At 41.2% G+C, this 22,219-nt stretch overlaps 1 protein-coding gene and 1 pseudogene across 1 annotated transcript in view; one reads left to right on the top strand and one right to left on the bottom strand.

Moving 5' to 3' along the window:
- The window catches only part of SCHIP1 (schwannomin interacting protein 1), a 646,656-nt gene that overhangs the window by 499,438 nt on the left and 124,999 nt on the right, over positions 1 to 22,219 (bottom strand). The gene's annotated exons all lie outside the window — the stretch shown is intronic.
- LOC103125701 (ubiquitin-ribosomal protein eS31 fusion protein-like) lies at positions 7,115 to 7,619 on the top strand (annotated as a pseudogene).

Raw genomic sequence — 22,219 nt, forward strand, 5'->3', positions numbered from 1 at the left:
TAACTTTGACTAGTAAGAATTTAGCCTTAAAGTTACTGTTTACCAAACTTTAAACATACACATAAACATGGTCATTAATGCACAAGGAGAGAAACCTTTGTTACGAAGACATGTCATTTCAAACACGAATTTAGATATGTACTGTCTTAGTTGTTGGGGGTTGTGTTATCCAGTGGCGGTCTCTTGGGCAGCTTCACTTCTAGGAATTGCAGGTTGCGATCTCTGTACGAATCTCTGCGTACTCCAGCTTGTCTGTCTTCAGACCGGACCGGCAGCTGGAGATCTCGGCCAGTGTGTCCAGTTTCGGCAGGGAGCCCGGGGGTCTGGGAGGTCCGGGATCGTTCCAGCATTCATAGCACGAGGGCGGGTGGGCCAGCCTTGTAGAAGGTGCCGAGGTGGCGGCCATGATAGGCTGCCGCGGCCCTGCCCCGTGGCTCTATCATATCTGCTGCCCTGCTCGCAGTGGCTGAGCAGCGTGGAGGGATCCCGTGTCCAGTGCCCTGCACCACGCAGTGCAGAGCCGGCTCCTGTGGGCTGGCCTGCGTGCTGGCATTGGGCTCCTGCGTGCTGGCATCAGGCTCCTGCATGTTGGCATCGGGCTCTAGCATGTTGGCATCGGGCTCCTGTGTGCTGGCATCAGGCTCCTGTGTGCTGGCGTCGGCCTCCTGTGTGGTGGCGTCAGGCTCCTGTGTGCTGGCGTCAGCCTCCTGTGGGCTGTGGGGCTGCGGGGTTGTGGGCATGGTGCGCGGGGTTGTCTGGGCGCAGCCGGCTGGCTGGCTGTTCCACCAGGTGGAAAAGGCAGCTCTGCGCCTTGCCTCTTGCCCGCTGGCTCTTCCCGACTCCTCTGGCTGTTTTGAGTATGCCCGAGCACGTGGAAACCACAGAGTGGTCAAGAGATAAATGTTCCAGAAATAGCAAAACAGTTTCGTGAAGAAAGAGCAGAGGCCTTTGGATATCTCTTCACAAGCAGAAGAGAAGGCCATAGTACATAGGTAGCCAAATTGTCTTTACTTATCTGAGAGATGCGCAGGTCAGGTCCACGTGGGCGCCATTTGTTGTTAAAATTCGGAGGCTCCAGCTGGCCGGGCTAGCTTCATGGGCGAGTAACAGAGACGACCAGAGATGTACAGCTGGGCAGGGAAGCTGTATTTCTTTATTCAGGAACAACAATTCATAAACTAAGACAAACTAATCACCAAACAGAACTCTGCTGCCTCTTTCCCCCGTGGCGGCGCCAAGCACTCTTGAACTCTGCAACTCTGGAACTCTCTCAGGGTTTCTTGGGGTGGGGACAAGCGGGCTCGCGAAACTAGCAGGACTGAACCAATTTTCTTGGCAGGGGGAGAGCTAGAACAATCCAATGTAAAGCATACAACAGTTCTGAACTATAACTGTGATTTCTGTTGCTTAGTTTAGGCACAGTCTTTAGAAAAATAATTTAATCAAATGACTAATGGGTGAAGCAGCTCATGGTCCCCTGTTTCTTTTTAATAAAAGTGTGGCCTTCTGTCAACACTGACATGATATAACAACGTATGTGAAGGTCATAACTGCATCTTCTGCAAAGTCATTGCATGAGACACTATTTCACTACATGTTCTCTCTCATATAAAGGAATGAAATGTCAGAGCTTGCACTAAGGGATATTTTCCCCTTTTGATAATGCTGGGGAATTATGAAGATGCAGTCACATCTGCCAAGCTGTCCCCTCAGGCTTTGCCACTTCCCGCAATATTCTCGCAGTGCCTTTTTCAACCAATCCTGTCCCGACACGTCACTCCTGATTGTTGCCCTATAAAGCCCTTCTTCTTCCGCCCCTTGTCTTTCTTGCCTGCTTTTCACATTGGTGATTAGATGCAAGGGAGGGTGGTCCAGGAGGTGGCCGTTTTTTGCTACCTCCTCATGGCCCGAAACACTGTGCTCTCACCCAACTCTGAGGTGCCCATGCGAATAAAGATTTGTGTTCCCTCTTTGCTCCAGATCCCCTCTCTCTCTTCTCCACAGTGCAGCCTGACAGATAAAGTAGCTCACTTCTTTTCATCAACAGTTAACAATGAATACATCTTACAGAGGCTGTTAATTGTGCCTTTCTACCATAAGCTTAAGATAAATTAAATATTCAGTTGCCCTAGCCATTCTTCCCATGATATTATTACAATTTTTGTCCCTTCTCACTACATGAGGTATGAATACCTTTACTTTAATCCTCCTACATGTATGTTTTTCATAGTAAATGGAAGTAAACATTACCTAGGCTGAATATAAGCAATGGATGAATGATAGATACAATAGGTAGAGATGACAGAAATAGGTAAGCATTCTTTTTCAATCTTAGAGCATTTTATTCCTAAGATACAAATTTGCTTTTTGTCTTACTTTTTTTCTAGTCCTAAAAGTACTGGTTCTTATCTAAGAGAAAGTTGCCACATCTCTCCTTATTTTCTACATCCTTTCAGTCTTCCCATCTAATCCTGTTCATATCCCATTTCACATCCAGTGACAAAAGTACTAAATCCAGGTCACATGAAAGGTCAGGCTTAAAGTCACTTTTATAGAGAAAGGAAATAGGCTAAACAAGAATTCATAGCTACTCTTGAAAACCAGAGGTGGATTTTTAGGTTATAGAAGTTTTCATTTTTACTCCTGCATTCTGATCAGGGAAAAGGCAAGTTGATATGGTTTCAGCACTCATACATACTGGGGCATATTTCCTTCCTTGTCCCTGGGGGCTGGGAGCAAGAAGGAAAGAGCTTGGAACTCTCTTTGGTTCTTGCATTGCAGGGAGCTTGTAAGCAAGGAGGGGTTTGATGTGGCACTTTATTCAATCTGACTATCTTCTGCATTCTAGAAAATCATATTAAACATAAGGTCAATAACTAACAAGAGCTTTCTGAACAGCTGCTCTGCTGACAATTTGGAGGATTGATTTCATCATTTGGTTATTTAAACTAACTATACAAAAATATTACAATTGAATTGGCCTGGAAATTCCAAACCCTGTCCTCATTTTCTTAGTTGAATAAGGAAGTTGACTTGCTCAACACTTCTTGATTTTTTAGTTGTTTTGTTTTACTTTATTATTATAAACATTCAAGTTGTTCTTCCCCATCATTGATTTCTCCTGCTAGTTCTCTCTGTCTCTGAATTCTGTCATTGTCATTCATTCTGGAAACCAACAGCAGCTCCCAGGTATTTTCAGGATGTATTCCAAGTTGGTAGCCAGGACCTATTCAGGGAACCCTTCCTGTTTATCCTGCTCCCCTCAAGTGCCCCTGTGTAAGCCTGGTACTTATAAGAAACCCATGTATTCTTAGACTCGTGTGTTTTCTTACTGGGGTCCCCTGTGTGTGGGGGGGTCACTTCAAAAGTGGTGAAGTAGGTCTGCAGGCATCTATCTTTATCTCCCCCTCCTCTCTAGATTCCTTTCTGTCCTATCCAACAACAACAACAGCAATGGCAACAACATGAATGCCAACAATAACAGTGACAACAACAAGGGCAACAGAATGGGAAAAAATGGCCTCCAGGAGCAATGGATTCACACTGCAGGCACTGAGCCCCAGCAATAACCCTTGAGGCAACAAACAAACAAACAAACAAACATCACTAGAGTAAATGAACTGAGCACAGTGTTCTAATGGAGATGAAAAGAAACCTCAGTTCCAGGACCTGAGCTCAGGTGTAAATGTGGATTCAGTTCCTAGAACAGGATGTCAGAGTACCTGGTAAGAGTTGTATTGTTGTGTGGAAAACTAAGAAATGTTATGCATGTACAAACTAATGTATTTACTGTATCGACTATACAACATTAATCCCCCAATAAAGAAATTTGAAAAAAGGAAAGAAACCTCAGTGTCTTAATGACCTTCAAATCCCAAGAAATTTTATGACCTTTGAATATTCTCTTCTTCCTCCAGATACATACTCTTAAGTTTTTGCTTTTTACAAATGATTCTGCAGCTTCCATTTATATCTGACATGTTCCCAGGTGTTTTTTTTCTGAAGCTTAATTGACACTTTTAAACTGAATATATTTAAGGTGTACAGCTTGTGCACACTATGAAGCAATCTCCATACTCAATATAGCTAACACATTCACCACTTCACATAGATAACATCCTCCTCCACTCCGTAGTGGCAGCACTTATGATCTACCCTTTTGGAAAATTTCAAGTCAGTGCATCAGTGTTGTTAATGACAGTGCCTTGTCTTGCATCAGCTCCCAGCAGTTACTCATCCACATAACTGAGACTCTGTGCCACCAACAAGGTATCCACATGTGCACCCTATTATTTGACACACTCCTCTGTTGTAGGAACTCATAACTGTAATGATAGTGATTATTATCCAGGGCTCCTTGTGGTTCTGAGTAGGGTATGGGCAGTGGGGAGAATGGGAGTTACTAGCCTAAGTTCAGAAGAGAGGGAAGAGAGAAGTTGAAGGATTTACTCTCTTCACTCCCTTGACCACACGTTATTGTAGTGAAGCCACCATTCTGTGGAGTGGCTTCTTCCACATACTGGTTCTTGTTACATGACCATAATGCCCACAGGTCTCTTTCTTATCACCTAGACCTTTGAGTCTCTCCCTTGCCATTTCCCTTCCTTGCCCCCTTCCAACTACTGGGGATGCTTTACCACCCCTGTTTATTTAATCACTGCCCTGCCCATCTCTATGTAGTAACTTCATTAACCCTCTCAACATCTTTTAGGTGATTCTCTTTGAATTCTGTAAAGCATGTCTCAAGGGTCCTAAATTTGCTTTCATTTTCCTTATTTATACAATTCCACTTCTATAATCCACAAATCCAATAAATTATATTAGTTAGTCATATTTACTTCTAGAGGAACCCCTGTGTAAGACAAGAGAAAGACCTATAGGATATGGTAAAGCCAGACACAGAAGGCAAAATTCTAGATATTGAATTTGTGGGTTCAGTGGAGATGTTAGACAAGTCCTGTGCTGTGGCCTCTTTATCAATCCCATAACCTGCCAATAACAGAATGCTGAATCTGGCTTTTCTGTCCCTGTTGCTTTTGCATGTCTATCAACAAGCAGGACCTGTTCCTTGGACAAGTCTAAATCAGAAATCTAGTCAAAATTGCCTTTTCCTTAAAGTGCATTTGCACCTAAATGCCACCCTTTTAACTTCTCTGACTTACACCCTGCCCATGTTGTTTCCAGTAGCAAAGCACTTAGGTAATTTAAACATGGGTACAATTTGCACTTTGCTACATCATTTGGCTGTGGGTGACAAAGCCCATGTCATTGACATACATCACTTTTCATGCTGGGGATAATTTCATATTAACTCAGGGGTAAACTATTTAACAAAAGTTAAAAGCCAAAATTACTTTTGACATTTTTGACCATTCAATAATTCAATTAAATATCATTAAACATCCTCACTGCCCATCCACCATTTGCTTTTCAAAAATGGCAATGTAATAAGGGCACTAAAAAAAGGGGTTACTAATGTTTGCATAATTTGGAAAGGTAGAAGACGTAAAATCTATACTAATTTTAGGTCTGCATCATTAAACATGAAATATTGATTATCATTCTTTGCACGAGAATTTATGAAGCTAGCTAGGCTGCAATGTCCACATAAAGTGATTCCAGAGCTTTGGCCCCCAGACCTCAGTAGCTGTAAATGATTCTGGGGTGACAGCTGCGAAGCTGCATTCTGATCGGCAACCTGAAGAGATACATTTCCCAGATTAGACCAGGAATGACCAGCTGCCTAGCCACCTTCAGAAAATTAAATTGGAGGCAGTCCAAACCTCTGTTGAAATAACTGTGTGAATTACAATGCTTCCCTGGGCCTTGTCATAATGTAAATGGGCTTTAAAATTTACTGCCATTTCCCTTCTCCCCTGCAGTGAATATAGGCATTAATAGTCATCTCATATATTTAAAGGCAAAAAGACATCAAAAATAAAAATGCAGGATTCATGTTTCTCCCTTTGGAGGGCAGAGACTAACTCCTTTTTTCCTTAGCCATTTTTTTTTTTTTTTTGCAAAAGAGCATAGGTTTTGTTTATGTATTATGCATTAATGTTTTTATGGTTGGCAGATCTGTAAATTTCACAGAGGGAAGTTACCTTGTATCTGAACATGAATTTCTCTGGGAGGAAAAAAAAAACAGTTAATAGGATATCAACAGCTCATTTAAAGGATTCATGCTCATAGTTATGGGCACACACAGCATCTATGAGGTAGCAGATGGAAAAAACACATGCCTATTTCTAGCATTTTAATGGCACTTCGAAAGTTCACTGGTTGAGGAGGGCTATGATTCTAGAGCAACAGTCACTGAGCATGACAATCCTGGTCTCACGGTGGGGTCATTGAGTGAGGTGGTCCTGGAATGTTATCTGGGGTCTCATACATAACACAATGTCCAATCCTGCAAACATAAGACATGATAATGGGAATTGCTATGATAGCTCATTCTTCATTCCTATTTGACCCACCAGGAGATCCACTGGCATCAGGACATAAAAGCTGTTGATGCCAATTCTAAGAATGGCAACACCTGAGCTTGTTGAACAGGTGCCAGACAGACATGTAGTAAGTGAAACCAATTATGACTGTTGCAGTCATTGTCCTCAGTGTCCTTGGATCCGAGGTTCTCAGGTGGGAGTGCTACACCCAAACCAGTCCTTTGTCTGATCTGAATAAGCCCCTGCAGACTTCACCCAGCTCCCCTAGTGGATCCAAAAGTGTCAGGCAGGATGAGTGGCTGAATATTAGGTTGAAAAATAAATTCTCTTTAGGCATAAATGTATCCCTTCCCCTTCCTTAAGCCTGTGCAGGCTGTTAAAAACTTTTGCTAGTTTTAGATCACAGAAATTCTAAAGTTGTTATTGTGGAATGAAAACCTATCTCATGTGCTGGGGAAGAAGCATAATGGCTATGCAAAACTTGCATGCCTGAGGCTCCATGGCCCCAGGTTCAATCCTCAGCACCACGATAAGCCAGAGCTGTGCAGTGCTCTGACCTTTCTGTATCTCTCTCATTAAAATAAAATAAAGTAAAATAAAATAAAATAAAATAAAATGAGCCACCATCTGTGGTTGAACTGCCGCCGAGATATAGATTCTACCATGAGATGAAGACCTTTGCTGGGAAGACGATAATGCTCGAGGTTGAACCCTCAGATCCTATATAGAATGTGAAAGCCAAGATACAGGATAAAGAAGGGATTTCTCCTGACCAGCAAGACTGATTTTTTGCTGGCAAATTGCTTGAAGATGAGCATACTCTGACTACAACGTCAAAAGGAGTTCACATTTCATCTTGTTTTGAGACTTCATGGTGGTGCTAAGAAAGAAGAAGTCTTATACCACTCTCAAGAAAAACAAGCATAAGAGGAAGAAGATTAAACTGGCAGTCCTGAAATACTATAAGGTGGATGAGAATGGCAAAATCAGTCGCTTTAATTGGGCGTGCCCTTCAGATGAATGCAGGGCTGGAGTTTTTTTTTTTTTTTTTTTTTTTTTAGGGCTGGAGTTTTTATGGCCAGCCACATTGACAGACATTATTGTGGCAAATGTTGTCTGACTTGCAGTTTCAACAGACCTGAAGACAAGTTGTATTATAATTGTATGAGTTAATAAAGGCCACGAGCTAAAAATAAATAAATAAATAAATAAATAAATAAATAAAGTGTTAAAAGAAAGCCCGTCTCACTACAAAATCTAACCATTTCCATTGAATCTAGGATATGAAAAATGAAAACACTACTAGAATAATTTCAAGGTGAATGCAGCTTAACAGCAATGCAAACATGAAAGTTCAAATGAGAATGAAACACTACAACCATAATGTATAGATAGTTTTCATCTATATAATTCTGTATTCTGAAAAACAGAGACTACATCTGATAGTTCAAGCTCAGAACTCAAATACAAATAAGTCCAGAAGTCAGAAGTAAACAATTCTACATACAGGCATAATAACACATGTGGGTGATGGAACACACACTAGCTCCAAGTTTCCTGAACCAAAAGACTAAACAAAGTACAGGCTGTCAGAACAGCAAACCACCAACTTTGTTCACATTGAATTCTGGAATGCACCTCATTTCAATGTAACAATAGGGATGGGATTAGACTTTCTGTATAGTCCACTAGAATAGAATTTGAATTTCTGCTGCCAGGTAGGTCACTGACTTGCAGTGCATGGGGTTCCTTCCAGGTTTGGTCCCCAGCACTGAATGTGCTAAAGCAGTGTTCTGTTCTCAATCCTACCCTCTTGGGGAAAAAGAAAAGTTTGTTTTCTTTATGTAGTCACCAGCTGATGCTGAGGGGAAGCAACCCAACTGCATGTTGGAAGCTGCTCCATTAAGCAGCTCATCCTCACCTCACAGACAGAGCCTCCTCAGCCTGGCAGGGGCTCATCTGAGGTTCTGTGTGACTTGCCCATCTCCCTGTCCCCACTCCATCTACTCCTACTGGGACACTGACAAGTCATGAAAATCCCAGGTAAAGATAAGAAATTCAAAGACTGGGGCATGGTGGTAATGCAGTTGGTTAAGCACCCACACTATACTGTGCAAAGACCCGGGTTCAAGCCCCTGATCCCCACCTGCAGGGAGAAGCTTCACAGGTGGTGAAGTAGAGGCTGCAAGTCTCTCTCTCCCCCCTCTCTCCCCCCCCTCTCTCTCTGTCTCTCTACCTCCCCCACCCCTCTCAAGTTCTCTCTGTCTCTATCCAATAATAAATAAATACTTAGTTTTAAAAAATCAAAGATTTGGTCATAGGGTAGGTCCATTTCTAGCCTTCTGAGAGTTCTCCAGACTGTTCTCCACAGAGGTTGGACCAATTGACATTCCCACCAGCAGTGCAGGAGGGTTCCTTTGACCCCACACCCTCTCCAGCATTTGCTGTTACCTTTTCTGATGTATGACATTCTCACAGGAGTGAAGTGATATCTCATTGTTGTCTTGATTTGCATTTCTCTGACAATCAGAGACTTGGAGCATTTTTTCATGTGTTTCTCGGCCTTTTGGATCTCTTCTGTGGTGAATATTCTGTCCAAGTCCTCCCCCCATTTTTGGATGGGGTTATTTGTTGTCTTGTTGTTGAGTCTGGCAAGCTCTTTATATATGTTGGTTATTAAACTCTTATCTGATGTATGGCATGTAAAGATCTTCTCCCATTCTGTGAGGGGTCTCTTGGTTTGGGTAGAGGTTTTGTTTGCTGTGAAGAAGCTTTTTAATTTGATGTAGTCCCATAGGTTTATACTTGCCTTAGTCTTCCTTGTAATTGGATTCGTTTCATTGAAAATGTCTTTAAAATTTATGTGGAAAAAAGTTCTGCCAATATTTTCCTCTAAGTATCTGATAGTTTCTGGTCTAACATCCAGAAATCTTCTCTATTACTCCCTTCCCTCTCATCTTCTGTCTGTCTCTGTCCAACAAATAAATAAATAAAATTCTAAAATAACTTAAAAATTCATTTCTTGATGAGGAGAGAGAACTATGCATCACTCTGTCACATGTGAACCTGGGGATGGAATTCATGAAACTCAAGACCTCATTCTGGAGAGCACTATGTCTCTCCCTTTCTGACAGTGTCCCATTATTGAAAAGCCAATTAAATCACTGTGTCTACCTGGTCAACACTTCAGGCTCTATTGAAGAGTACTTTTTACTTGATAATGAACTATTTACCTGTTTAGTTAATAAATTGCTTCCTTAGGATACTTGTATAATTAATTGTTCAAATATATAATGCTTCAAAAAAAAAAAAACCCTCTTAACTAAAACAAAGCATCTAAAATATTCCAGGGGCCAGCCCCAGCAGGTTATTAGGGTATCCTGAAAGAGGAGGGGCATTGGCACAAAATGAGGAAGAATGAGAGACGAGTGAGTTGATGCTGAATCAAGCTCAAGCAAACATCTCTGTCTTACTCAAGCAGAACTTTATTTTTATAGTCTCAAAAGGTTTAGATCATTAAAACAAAAATCACCAAGGCTTTGATTATTAATACAAAAATCACCAAGGCTTTGGTCACTAATACATAAATCACCAAGGCTTTGATTATTAATACAAAAATCACCAAGGCTTTGGTCACTAATACATAAATCACCAAGGCTTTGATTATTAAAACAAAAATCACCAAGTAAGAACAGCACAGGTAGGGAACACCTCCTGCTTTGTGGAACATTCACATTCCAGGGGCACTTTTCCTCCTAGAGATCACATCACAGTTTCTATGTCTTTTGTTATTCCTGTACCTGTGTGCTAGGCATATGTCCTATTGATTAATATTAATATTCTACCTGTATGTTTATGCCATCCTCTTGTCCCTATGCATCAGAAGTCAATGGTTCATAGAAAGTTCAAGTTTGCTATGTTTCTAAGGGCCTTAAACAAATTGAGAACCCCATTTTTTCATAAAATCTGTTCCATTGTTTGATCAAGGAGTTTTGTTTTGTTCCTTACTGAGAAGGCACCAAGATGGTGCTGACCTGGCCAGCCTCTCCATAAAGTTAAGCTCTCTAGCTGGAATCCATCTTCTGTGTATACTCACTATGTGATCTAGGTTCTTGTATACTATTCCTGCATAAGCAAGTGGGAGCATAGTAGTGGGTGGTAGATTAAAAGGCCCATTGTATCTAGGCAGGTACCATACTTTCCATTTATTAATTATGCTATGGAAGATGGCCCCTTCACTGTGGGAAGTACCTATCTTTTCCTGTATTTTAGTGGGAATACTAAAGGAAGTGGTGTAGATAAAGGGGGAAACATTTCTTCCTCTTGGAGTCTCCTAAAAAAATTCTGCATTATTGGAATTGCTTGTTTCATTATGGTCAATCTTACAGAGTGCAGTGCAGGTTTTGTCAAAAAAAAAAAATCATCAAAGATTTGGGATAAGTCAACCCAGACAGGAGTGGAAATAAAACAATGACTTAAAAAAAAGGACCAGAAGATAGCTCACACCTGGCAGAGCACACACTTTACCATGTATGGGGTCTGGTCCCAGGTTCAAACCCTGGGACAACTCATGGGAACACCTGCTCAGGGAAAGCTTCATGCATTGTGGAACAGTGCTGTGGTAACACTCCTCTTTCTTTTCTTTTCTTTTTTTTTCTGCCTCCAGGGTTATTGCTGGGGCTCGGTCCCTCACTATGAATCCACTGCTCCTGGAGGCTATTTTTTCCCCTTTTATTGTCCTTGTTGTTTTATCATTGTTGTGGTTATTATTATTGCTGTTGTCATTGATGTCATTATTGTTGGATAGGACAGAGAGAAAAGAATAAAGGAGGAGAAGACAGAGAGGGGGAGAGAATGATAGACACCTGCAGACCTGCTTCACCGCTTGTGAAGCGACTCCTGCAGGTGGAGAGCCGGGGGCTTGAACCGGGATCCTCAGTCCAGTCCTTGTGCTTTGTGCCATGTGCGCTTAACACACTGTGCTACCGCCTGATCCCCATCCCTCTTTTTTTTTTTTTTTTATAAAAAGGAAACACTAGCAAAACCATAGGATAAGAGGGGTACAACTCCATACGATTCCCACCATCAGAACTCTGTATCCTATCCTCTCCCTTGACAGCTTTCCTATTCTTTATCCTTCTGGGAGTATGGACCCAAGGTCATTGTGGGACACAGAAGGTGCAAGGTATGGCTTCTGTAATTGCTTTCCCACTGAACATGGGTGTTGACTGGTCGATCCATGATCTCAGCCTGTTCCCCTCTTTCCCTAGTGGGGTGGTGTTGGTATGCATCTAGTTCTGCTTCTGGGATCTAGTTCTGCTTCTGTTACATTGCTTGACATTGTGGTCTATTTACATGGTCTTTTCTGTTACATTGGTTTGGTCTCACTCCCCCCACCTCCAGGAGATTTGGTTTAGCCCTTGCTAGTTTCCGGCTTCTCCCTTCTCCCCGCCCCCTACCCTACCTACTTCCTGAGTTCCTGACTCTGCCGCCAGAGGGAAAAGATGGAGGAGCATATGGTGTGGTGATTAGGTGTTGGACTGTTTGCCCGCTCGTGAATAAAGTTTAAAGTGCATTCTCAGCTCAGCTACGAGTTTCTGGTCATCTGTTACCCACCCATGAAGCCAACCTGGAGAAAACAACAGGGTGGCATTATGGGGAATCGGAGCTCCAGGACACATTGGAATTGGAGCTCCAGGACACATTGGCTTCACTCCTCTTTCCCTCTAACTTAAAAAAGAAATGTTGGGGTTGGGTGGTGGCACACCAGGTTAAGTATACATGTCACTATACCCAAGGACTGCAGCTTGACCCTCCCCCTCATGTGCAGGGGGTAAGCTTCATAATGTGTCTGTGCTGGGAGCAGCTTCTACAGTGTCCATGTGAGTTGTACTGTATTGTTTTGAATTCAGCCTAAGTGATTGTGGCCAGGATTTTTTTTTTTTACATTAAACTTAAGTCTATTCAAACCAGTAACTTCTACTTTCAGACTTTGCAAACAGGGTAATACTGGCCACAAGAATGGACATATCTCCCAAGATGTCAGGGTTACCATGGAGAGCAAAATCAGGGCTTTTAAATGGAGGTCTAGATTTGCATTGATTTTATTTATTTGTTTTCATTAGTTTTAAAAGCAAAAATAAGGGGCCTCAGATGAAGCTTATGTTAGTATATGGCTACTGCCTCTCACTTATTTTTTCACTTTTTCCTTTTTCCATTTTATTGTATAGGATAGAGAGAAAGTGAGAGGGAAGGGGGACATAGAGAAGGAAAAGGTGTCAGGCAGTGGTGCACCTGGTTAAGCGCACACAGTAATGAGTACAAGAACCTGGGTTCAAGCCTCTGGACCCCACCTATAAAGGGAAAGTTTCATTAGTGGTGAAGCAGGGCTGCAGGTATCTCTCTGTCTCTCTCCTCTCTATTCCCCTTTCCTCTCAGTTTCTCTCTGTCTCTATATAATAAATTAAGATTAAAAACATTTTTAAAAAGATATAGAGGGAGAAAGATAGACACTTGAAGTCCTGCTTCACCACTCATGAAGTGTATCCCTTGCAGGTAGGGAGCAGAGGCTCAAACCCAGGTCCTTGTGCATGGTAAGAAGTGCAGTTAACCAGGTGTACCAATGTCTGGTCCCCCAACTACTTACATAGCAAGAATGCAATGTTCTGTGTCAGCAATGGGCTGAGCATGATGGCTGGAGTGGGGAGAGGCAGGTGTAGCTCCATTCACAGCCCCATCCTCTTTTCCTGTTCTTCAAAGACTGAGAAGAGTCTATTCTACATGGTCAGAGAGGTGTCTAAGACTGCTGTCATTCCTACATAGGTGCCAGCATCTAATGATCAAGACAGAGTGTGGCTCAAATAAACCTGACTGTGTAAGTGGCACAACAGCTTTCAAGATGCTATTCTAAAACATCCAGGAAAAGAGGAGATAGACCATGCTCGAGATGGTCAACTGTTGTACCAACTGAGCAATACAATGTGGTTGTATATGGAATGTACAAAAGGCAGAGAAAAGCCACCAAAGTTTCAATGGAAAATGACAAGGTATGGATCAGGAGGCTTACACAACAAGAATGAGAATGATTCTTGACAGAGACAAAGTAGGCAGAAGAGAGTAAAGGATAGTGTTTGCCTATCTACCCTGTGTGTTACAATGTATCCACAGCAACCACTAACACCAAAGGGAGGCTATTCAGAAATGTTTCTCCTGTAGACATATACACTCTAAACCAAGAGTTTATTTTCATGAAGAAAAAGAAACCCATATAGAAGAGGCAGACTGGGAGTATGGACCGACCAGTCAAAGCCCATGTTCAGTGGGGAAGCAACTACAGAAGCCAGACCTTCTACGTTCTGCAACCCTCAATGACCCTGGGTCCATGCTCCCAGAGGGATAGAGAATGGAAAAGTTATCAGGGGAGGGGGTGGGTTATGGAGATTGGGTGGTGGGAATTGTGTGGAGTTGTACCCCTTCTACCTTATGGTTTTGTTAATTAATCCTTTCTTAAATTAAAAAAAAAAGAAACAACAAAAAAAAAGAAGAGGGAAATACTAGACTTACGTAGTGTCATTTTCAAGATCAGTAAGAAATTCCCAATGACATGACTATATTCTATTAAAATATGAAATCCCTATTATTGTATCATTACATTTCATGATTTTAGTGAGTGCCCACACTCCCTCATAACAAGTAAGTGAACTACCTTGATAAGAAGTACTTCATTCTGGGAGTCGGGCTGTAGCACAGCGGGTTAAGCGCAGGTGGCGCAAAGCACAAGGACCAGCATAAGGATCCCAGTTCGAACCCCAGCTCCCCACCTGCAGGGGAGTCGCTTCACAGGCGGTGAAGCAGGTCTGCATGTGTCTATCTTTCTCTCCTCCTCTCTGTCTTCCCCTCCTCTCTCCATTTCTCTCTGTCCTATCCAACAACGACAACAACAATAATAACTACAACAATAAAACAACAAGGGCAACAAAAGGGAATAAATAAATAAAATAAATATTAAAAAAAAAGACAAAAAAAAAAGAAGTACTTCATTCTAAGCCAAGGGTGTTTGAACTGACATCTGTCCTTTATGCAGCAATAGCAGAAAGTTCAGAAAGAATGTCACAGTCCAGAGAGGAAATTAAATCTCAGTTACATTCTCTGCTATTAAAATCAGTATTACATCTAATAGACATGTAATTTCTATGTACTCAAGATAACGTGACACAGTCTTATCTAAAAACCACGTGGAAATATACAGAGGATGGGAGGTCGGGCGATGGTGCACTAAGTTAAGCATACATAATACAAAGTGCAAGGACCCACGCAAGGATCCTGTTTTGATCTCCCCACCTATGGGGGGGTCACTTCACAAGCGATGAAGTAGGTCTGCAGGTGTCTCTCTGTCTCTCTCCCTCTATCTCCTGCTCTCCTTTCAATTTCTCTGTCTTATCCAATTAAAAAAAAAAAGGCCTCCAGGAGCAGTGGATTCATAGTGCTGGCACCTAGCCTCAGAGGATGAGGAAGAGAGTGAAACAGTATTGTAACAAGACATGTACTATTGAGTGTTCCCTAATTTCCTGGATACCACTGACTCCTCTGAAAAGTCAGCCCCCACCCCCAAGCTGATGACTAGACAATTTTCTCTTCTCAGTAATCAGTTAAAATCGCCTTATTATCATTTACTCATCTTTATTCAATATGAGATTCTCACTGTTGATATCTAAAATCTTCAAAGTGAAGATTTCATCCTGAATTCTCCAGTAACTGTGTTCTTGGACTTCCCATACATCTGCACTGTAACTCACCAATACTCACCAATACAGAAACAGCACTCCTTCTCTGACAAATGCTGATGTATATTATGTGGGGAAAGATTCTTTACCACATTGAATCTGGTAGGATCCCCTTAGAGGAAAGTCCCAGCAGAACCTCTGGAAGAAAATTAATGCACACAATGGCTCCACCCAGCTAGTATTTGGTTACCATCCACTCTAGCCATGTTCTGCCACCAGCAGCTATCATATGCATGACGTCCCCTTTAAAGGCCATCATAATACACTCCAGCAACCAGTCAGATGCAGGCTGAGTGAAGCCAATTGCATTATGGGACATTCCCTGAAAGGAAGAATCCTGGTATTTCACTCTTCCACCCCCCCACAAAAAAATAATAAAGATGTTTTCTCTCTGAGAGATTCTAGAAAATATCAATATAAGTGGCTGTAAGCTTTAATAGACCTTGGAATCCAATTAGGTATAATTTTGTGGTGACTTAATAATTTATGATAATTGCAAATTCATTAGATTATAATTCACCACAACCAAACCTATGGATTTCCTGATAGCTTTAACGGCACTCATCCCCAAGGTGAAGCATGACATGGCTATGTTCATTGCCAACAAAGTAGTCTAATTTTAACAATTCAGAATGCATACCACTACTTAAACCTGGATCATTTGGAAGCCTTCTTTGTTAATGCAAAGACATAAACCTACAGCATCTCACTATTTCATTAGGCCTATGCATTTCGGCAGCCATCTAGTGTTAAGTGAAAGCAATCTCTGTATGTGCTGAAATGAACCCATTCCCCTTCTTTTCTGCTCCATAAAAACACAGCAAGTCCAGAAAATATATACAGGCATGCCTTACACACAGACCACACAATTCCATAAAAAATAAAGTTTGAAAAATCATCATAAGATGAACTCCTGAATTAGTAAAAATAATAAATATCAAAAGATGATATCATGTCCTTTGGGACAAAATGAATGGAACTGGAGGTGATTATGCTTAGTGAAATAAGTAACAAAATGAAAGATAACTACTAGATGGTTCTACTCATATGTGTAATCTAGAAAACAGATACACATGAACTTTTAAAAAATGAAGGAAAAAAGGAAAAAAAGTAGAAGGAAACAAACTAATATTTTACTAGAACTATGGTGGTTATCATTAAGATGTGGGAGGCTTGGGACACAGAACTTTGGTGGGGGGTGCAGTGTGAAACTATAGTCTATAATCTTACTATCTTGTAACCTACTATTAGTCACAAATAAAAAATGGGGAAAAGTAAATATGACTTTAATATATATGCCATTAAACCTTTCACATACCCTATTCTGACTCTGTTTCCTCCCTACTTCCACAGCTGAGCACTATTCATATATGCACATACATATTGATTACATGTGATTACACACATATATATACATGTATGTCTCCTCCTTACATTACATACAGTTTTCTTCTCATACAATTGTGCATCAATAACTTCAATTTCTTAGCCTTGTCTATTTTTATAAACTTCTGTTTTGAAGTAATCTGTAAATTCACAGAAGGGAGCAAGAAGTCTAGAAAGGTCCCATGTATCTTTCAAAGTGTCTCCTGATACCAGAATTTATAAAAATCATGACAATAACATAGCACAACCGTTAGGGATTACTAGAATTTTACCAGTTGCATGCCCACCCGTGTGTGTGTGTGTATGTGTGTTTACATTGCTATGCAATTTTATCACAGGTGGAGCTTTGCATAACCAGAATAATTGCTCTGTCATCAAAGGCACCCTTGTGCTACTCTCCCAAATACTAATCCCAATAATGATTCCCCTTTCCCATATTTATTTCCTTTAAGAATATTCTAGAATGGGGCTGATGAAATAGCTCATTTGTATAGTATACTGCTTGGCTATGTGTGTAACCCAGGTTTGAATCTGGCCCCCACCACACTGAAGGAAGGTGTGTGTGTGTGTGTGTGTGTGTGTGTGTGTGTGTGTAAAAGGACAAGAGGGGAGGGATGTCTGTGGTGTGGAGTATGGCAAAGGAGAAAAGACAAAACTGTTCTGAGCATGGGAATCAAATGGATAAGTAGTTTTCCTGTGGAGACAAGAATGGAGTGTATAGGAAGAAGAGCATCTTGGGTAAAATGGTAACTGTCTTGATTTACTAAAATCTGCAAGTTGAATCCTGTTTTTAGTACAACCTGCAAACTAAAATTGATGTTCCTAAGTGGTAGAGGCTGTGTGAGACCCAGGATTCTGATTGACACTTGACAGAAACTCTCCATCTCATACCACTGACTGTCCAGTCAAGCATGTCATAAGTTCTTAGCAAACACAACAGATATCTTTCTGTTATTCTAAAGGAAAAATGTCTTGAAGGACCACCCTGAAATTTGCTTGACAACTCAGTCATCCAAGAATAAGAAAATCACAATTTAGTGTTACTCACAAGAGTTCTACAAAGCAAACTCTCCAGTGGTTTTCCATCATGGTAGGATGTTAGGATTGCCCAGGGAGCATCTGAAAATTATTTTTTCCAGTCATAACTCCAAACTACTCTGGACAGAAAATCCATAGCTGGGACCAAGTTCACAGGCATGTTCTAACACCCTCCCAGTGGATGGTGAGGAAAGGAGGGGAAAAGTCACCATTCTGCACGAACTGTAAGCTTTTAAAGAGTTTTGAAATATCCTAACTCTTTCTATTAAGTGATCTTTTCCAATTCTGATGACTGTTTCAACACAAATTTATTGGGCAAAAAAGGGAGAGATAATTGAGCTCTTAAATTGGTAAAATGGGAGCTATTACTCCAGTGATTACATTGATTCTGCAGTTTGGATTGCCTTTCCACCTTCATGTATACTCACAGTCAAGTTATTGCTTTCTATTTTTAAGTCACTTTATTTGGTTTTTAAAGATAACTTTTGAGGTTGTCTTGATAATATCCTCTGACATTTTATTGTATTGCCAAACTGAGCACACCATTAGTGGGAAACAGACTGTGCTGTTATGTACTCGTTGGTTTTGAAGGGGAAAAAAACCCACATGTATGTCAGCCAGTAATCAAGTCACAAGCTGTTGAAAAAAAAAATGTCCTGCTGAACTGAAATTCAGGGAACAGGCAAGAAACAAAGGCAGCATAATGGAAATCTTTCAGGTTTGAATTAGGTTACCGGCTAATGAGGATCCTGCAGGGAACAGTGATAAGAGGACTGGATGTTTATTTAAAAAAAACTATTCATGCACATTACCTGATAGATGGGGTTGCTGGCAAGGCCCTAGGATCCCCCTGATAAGGCAGGACCTCAAGCACAGCAACCATTAAGCAATTTGGATGCAGAAGCATCTGAAAAGAAAGTAATTAAGAATTTTCTTTGCAAGTATTCCAGGAAGACACCTGACGTTATTTTAAAGATTCTTAAGAAAATAAGCCTTAAGAAATTAGACCTAGATGACAGACAATTCAAGATAAAGGGCCTTTTATTTGGTGTCCACCTGTCCCAGTGATGGGGGCTCACTGGAATTAGGAAGTGAGACATCTGTTTATAGATAAGGAGGAAGTAGAGGGTAATCACAACCAAAAAGGGGAAATGCTGGGCTCTGAGCCTGGGTACTCTATCTGGAATCTTTGCTTTAAACAAGCACTCTACACTGCTTTTAAGGGGAGCTGGATGTGGCTCAGAGGCCGAGTGTCTGCCTTGAATGTGTGAGGCCTTCAGTTCATTTCCCTGTACCACATGAGAGCAACAAAGACAAGGTGAATTAGAACTCCATGGATAGTGGAGCACTGCTTCGTGCTCACAATCTCTCTCTTATAAAAACAAAACAAAACAAAAAGGCAGCTGGAATCAGTTCAGAGGCTGAGCCAGGAACAAAAGAGATGCAGGCACTAAGACAGACATGGAGCAACATGCAAAGTTCCACATCCAACTACCTTGGGAAAATTGTCTACTGGCCTGTTTATACCAGGAGGTAATTATGTGTATTAAGGTCAAATTTTGTTGTTGTTTTTTTTTTACTTTAAATTTAGTTTGTAGACTAATTTATCAGTCAGATGCTGTCCCACTGAATCCACCTGCCTGATGTACAGCCTGCCACCCTACCCACCCCTACAATCCTGCCTGATTTCACTCCAGCTCTGACTCCAAACTCTATTCTGTCCAGGTTGTATTATCAGCACTCTGGCTGTCCTTCTAAAACTGTTAACCAAAGAAACAGAAACTTGCTGATGCATACCACTGCTGGCTTCTGCCCTGCAAACAAGGAGAAGAGTTGCTCTTCATCTTCCTTCCTCATTACTGGCTCTCTAGTGGAACTCACAACTGACATTAGAGCTGCCAACTGCCACTCTTATTAGGAAAAAAAACCCTAAATATTCATACATTTAGAGTTACAAGTAGTATTTCTGATTTAAATTTTGTTCTGTGTTGACACAACTCACAGTTCATCTAAAGTATGATCAGGAGAGTCAGGCAGTAGCACAGCAGGGTAAGTGCACGTGGTGCAAAGCACAAGGATCGAGGTTCAAGTCCCTGGCTCCCCACCTGTAGTGGAATCGCTTCACAAGCAATGAAGCAGGTCTATAGGTGTCTATCTTTCTCTTTCCCTCTCTGTCTTTCCCTCCTCTTTCCATTTCTCTCTGTCCTATCTAACAATGACGACATCAGTAACAACAATAATAACTACAACAATAAAAAAAAACAGGGCAAGAAAAGGGAAAATAAATATTTTTTTAAAAAGTGTATGTGTGTGTTTATTTAAAAAAGTAATAAAGTATTATCAGTTGGGACACTTTCAAGAACTGAAGGATCATCTCACACCTCAGAGAACAGCTTACACCAACAAACTAGGAAATGGAAGGTGTTGGAGAGGTTGTGGAGAAAGGGAACTCAGCTACACTGCTGGTGGGAATGAAAACAGTTACAGCCCCTTTGGAAGACTGTATGAATAGTCCTTAAACAAATAAAAATGGAAGTACCTTATGATCCAGCAATACCACTTTGGTATTTATCCAGTGGACACTCAAACACTAATTAGAAGAGACATATCCACCCTTTAGCTGCATTATTCACAAAAGCCAAAGAGTGGAAGCAGCCTACATGCCCATCAACAGATGAGTGGCTAAAGAAGTTATGAGATATATATATACTCCATGGAATATTTTGGGGGGATCAAAAGAGATGACATTGTATCCTTTGGGACAAAATGGATGGAATTGGAGGTGATTCTGCTTAGCAAAGTAAGCAAAGAGATGAAAGACAACTACCAGATGGTTTCACTTATATATGGAATATAGAGAACTGACTGACATGAATTTGCCAAAAAAAATAATAAAAATACAAACAAAACAGAAGCAAGCAAACTGTAAGACTTGTGAGAACTATGGTAGTTATCTTTGGGAGGTAGGAGGATGGGTGTGGTGAGGGACTATACATTGTAATCTTATAATATTTTAACAGAAAATACTAGTAACAAGCATTTTTTAAAAAAGAGTGGAAGGATCTCTACTGGCTAGACACTGGGCAATAGGTTTAGGTTGGAGAATCCAGGACATATTGTTGCCCTAATTATCTAAATAACCTGTCACAGCTGTAAAGTCCTGTCAAAATAATATTCTAATTGACTAGAGTCATTTTTTAAATTTTTATTTATAAAAAGGAAACACTGACAAAAACCATAGGATAAGACAGGTACAATTCCACACAATTCCCACCACCAGAACTCTGTATCCCATTCCCTCCCCTGATACCTTTCCTATTCTTTAACCCTCTGGGATATGGACTCGGGGTGCAGAAGGTGGAAGGTCTGGCTTCTGTAATTGCTTCCCCACTGAATATGGGTGTTGGCAGGTTGATCCACACTCCCAGCCTGTCTCTCTATCTCTCTCTTTCCCTAGTGGGGCAGGGTTCTGGGTAACCGGAGTTCCAGGACACATTGATGGGGTCATCTACCCAGGGAAGGCCGGTTGGCAAAATGGTAGCATCTGGAACCTGGTGGCTGAAAGAAGAGTTCAACTATAAAGCCAAACAAATTATAGACTAATCATGAACCTAAAGGCTGGAATATTGAAGATGAAGAATTGGGGGTCTCTATTTTGTAGATAGCTAGTGTGCCTATTTTAGTTATATTCCAAGGGCCCATGACTATACTAGTTTTTTTTCTTGTTTTTTTTTTCTTTTATAATTTTAATTTATAAAAAGGAAACACTGACAAAAACCATAGGATAAGACAGGTACAACTCTACACAATTCCCACCACCACAACTCCATATCCCATCCCCTCCCCTCATAGTTTTCCTATTCTTTATCCCTCTGGAATCATGAACTAAAGGACATTATGGGGTGCAGAAGGTGGAAGGTCTGGCTTCTGCAAATGCTTCCCCACTGAACATGGGCATTGACAGGTGGATCCATACTCCCAGCCTGTCTCTCTCTTTCCCTGGTGGGGGGGGGCTTTGGGGAAGAGGAGCTCCAGGACATATTGGTGGGGTTGTCTGACCAGGGAAGTCCGGTTGGCATCACGGTAGCATCTGGAACCTGGTGGTTGAAAGAAGAGTTAACATAGAAAGCCAAATGAATTTTTGACTCATCATGAACCTAAAGGCTGAAATAGTGCAGATGAATATTTGGGGGTCTCCATTTTATAGATAGTAGATCTATTTTAGTTATATTCCAAAGAGCCCATGACTATACTAGTGGGTTTTTTTTGTTTGTTTTTTGTTTTTTCTGAGCCTGACATCTGATATGCAGGTGAATCCAAGTTATTGTCTGGGGAGATGATGTTATGCCTGGAAAAAGGACCAGAAAGCTGGGTCAGGGAAGAGAGTAACTCCCAAAAATGGGAAAGTGTGTAAATACTGTTGAATATAAATCCCATTAATTTGATCTGATCTTGGGACCATATTCAGCTAAGGAGCCTATGTGACCTCTGCATCCCTGTAGATCTGAATTCACATACTTGGTCATAAGTAAGACGGAATGTTCCAAGCTGCCCCAATTTCAGGAC

The sequence above is a fragment of the Erinaceus europaeus genome, chromosome 9 (genome assembly GCF_950295315.1).
Source record: "Erinaceus europaeus chromosome 9, mEriEur2.1, whole genome shotgun sequence".
NCBI lineage: Eukaryota > Metazoa > Chordata > Mammalia > Eulipotyphla > Erinaceidae > Erinaceus > Erinaceus europaeus.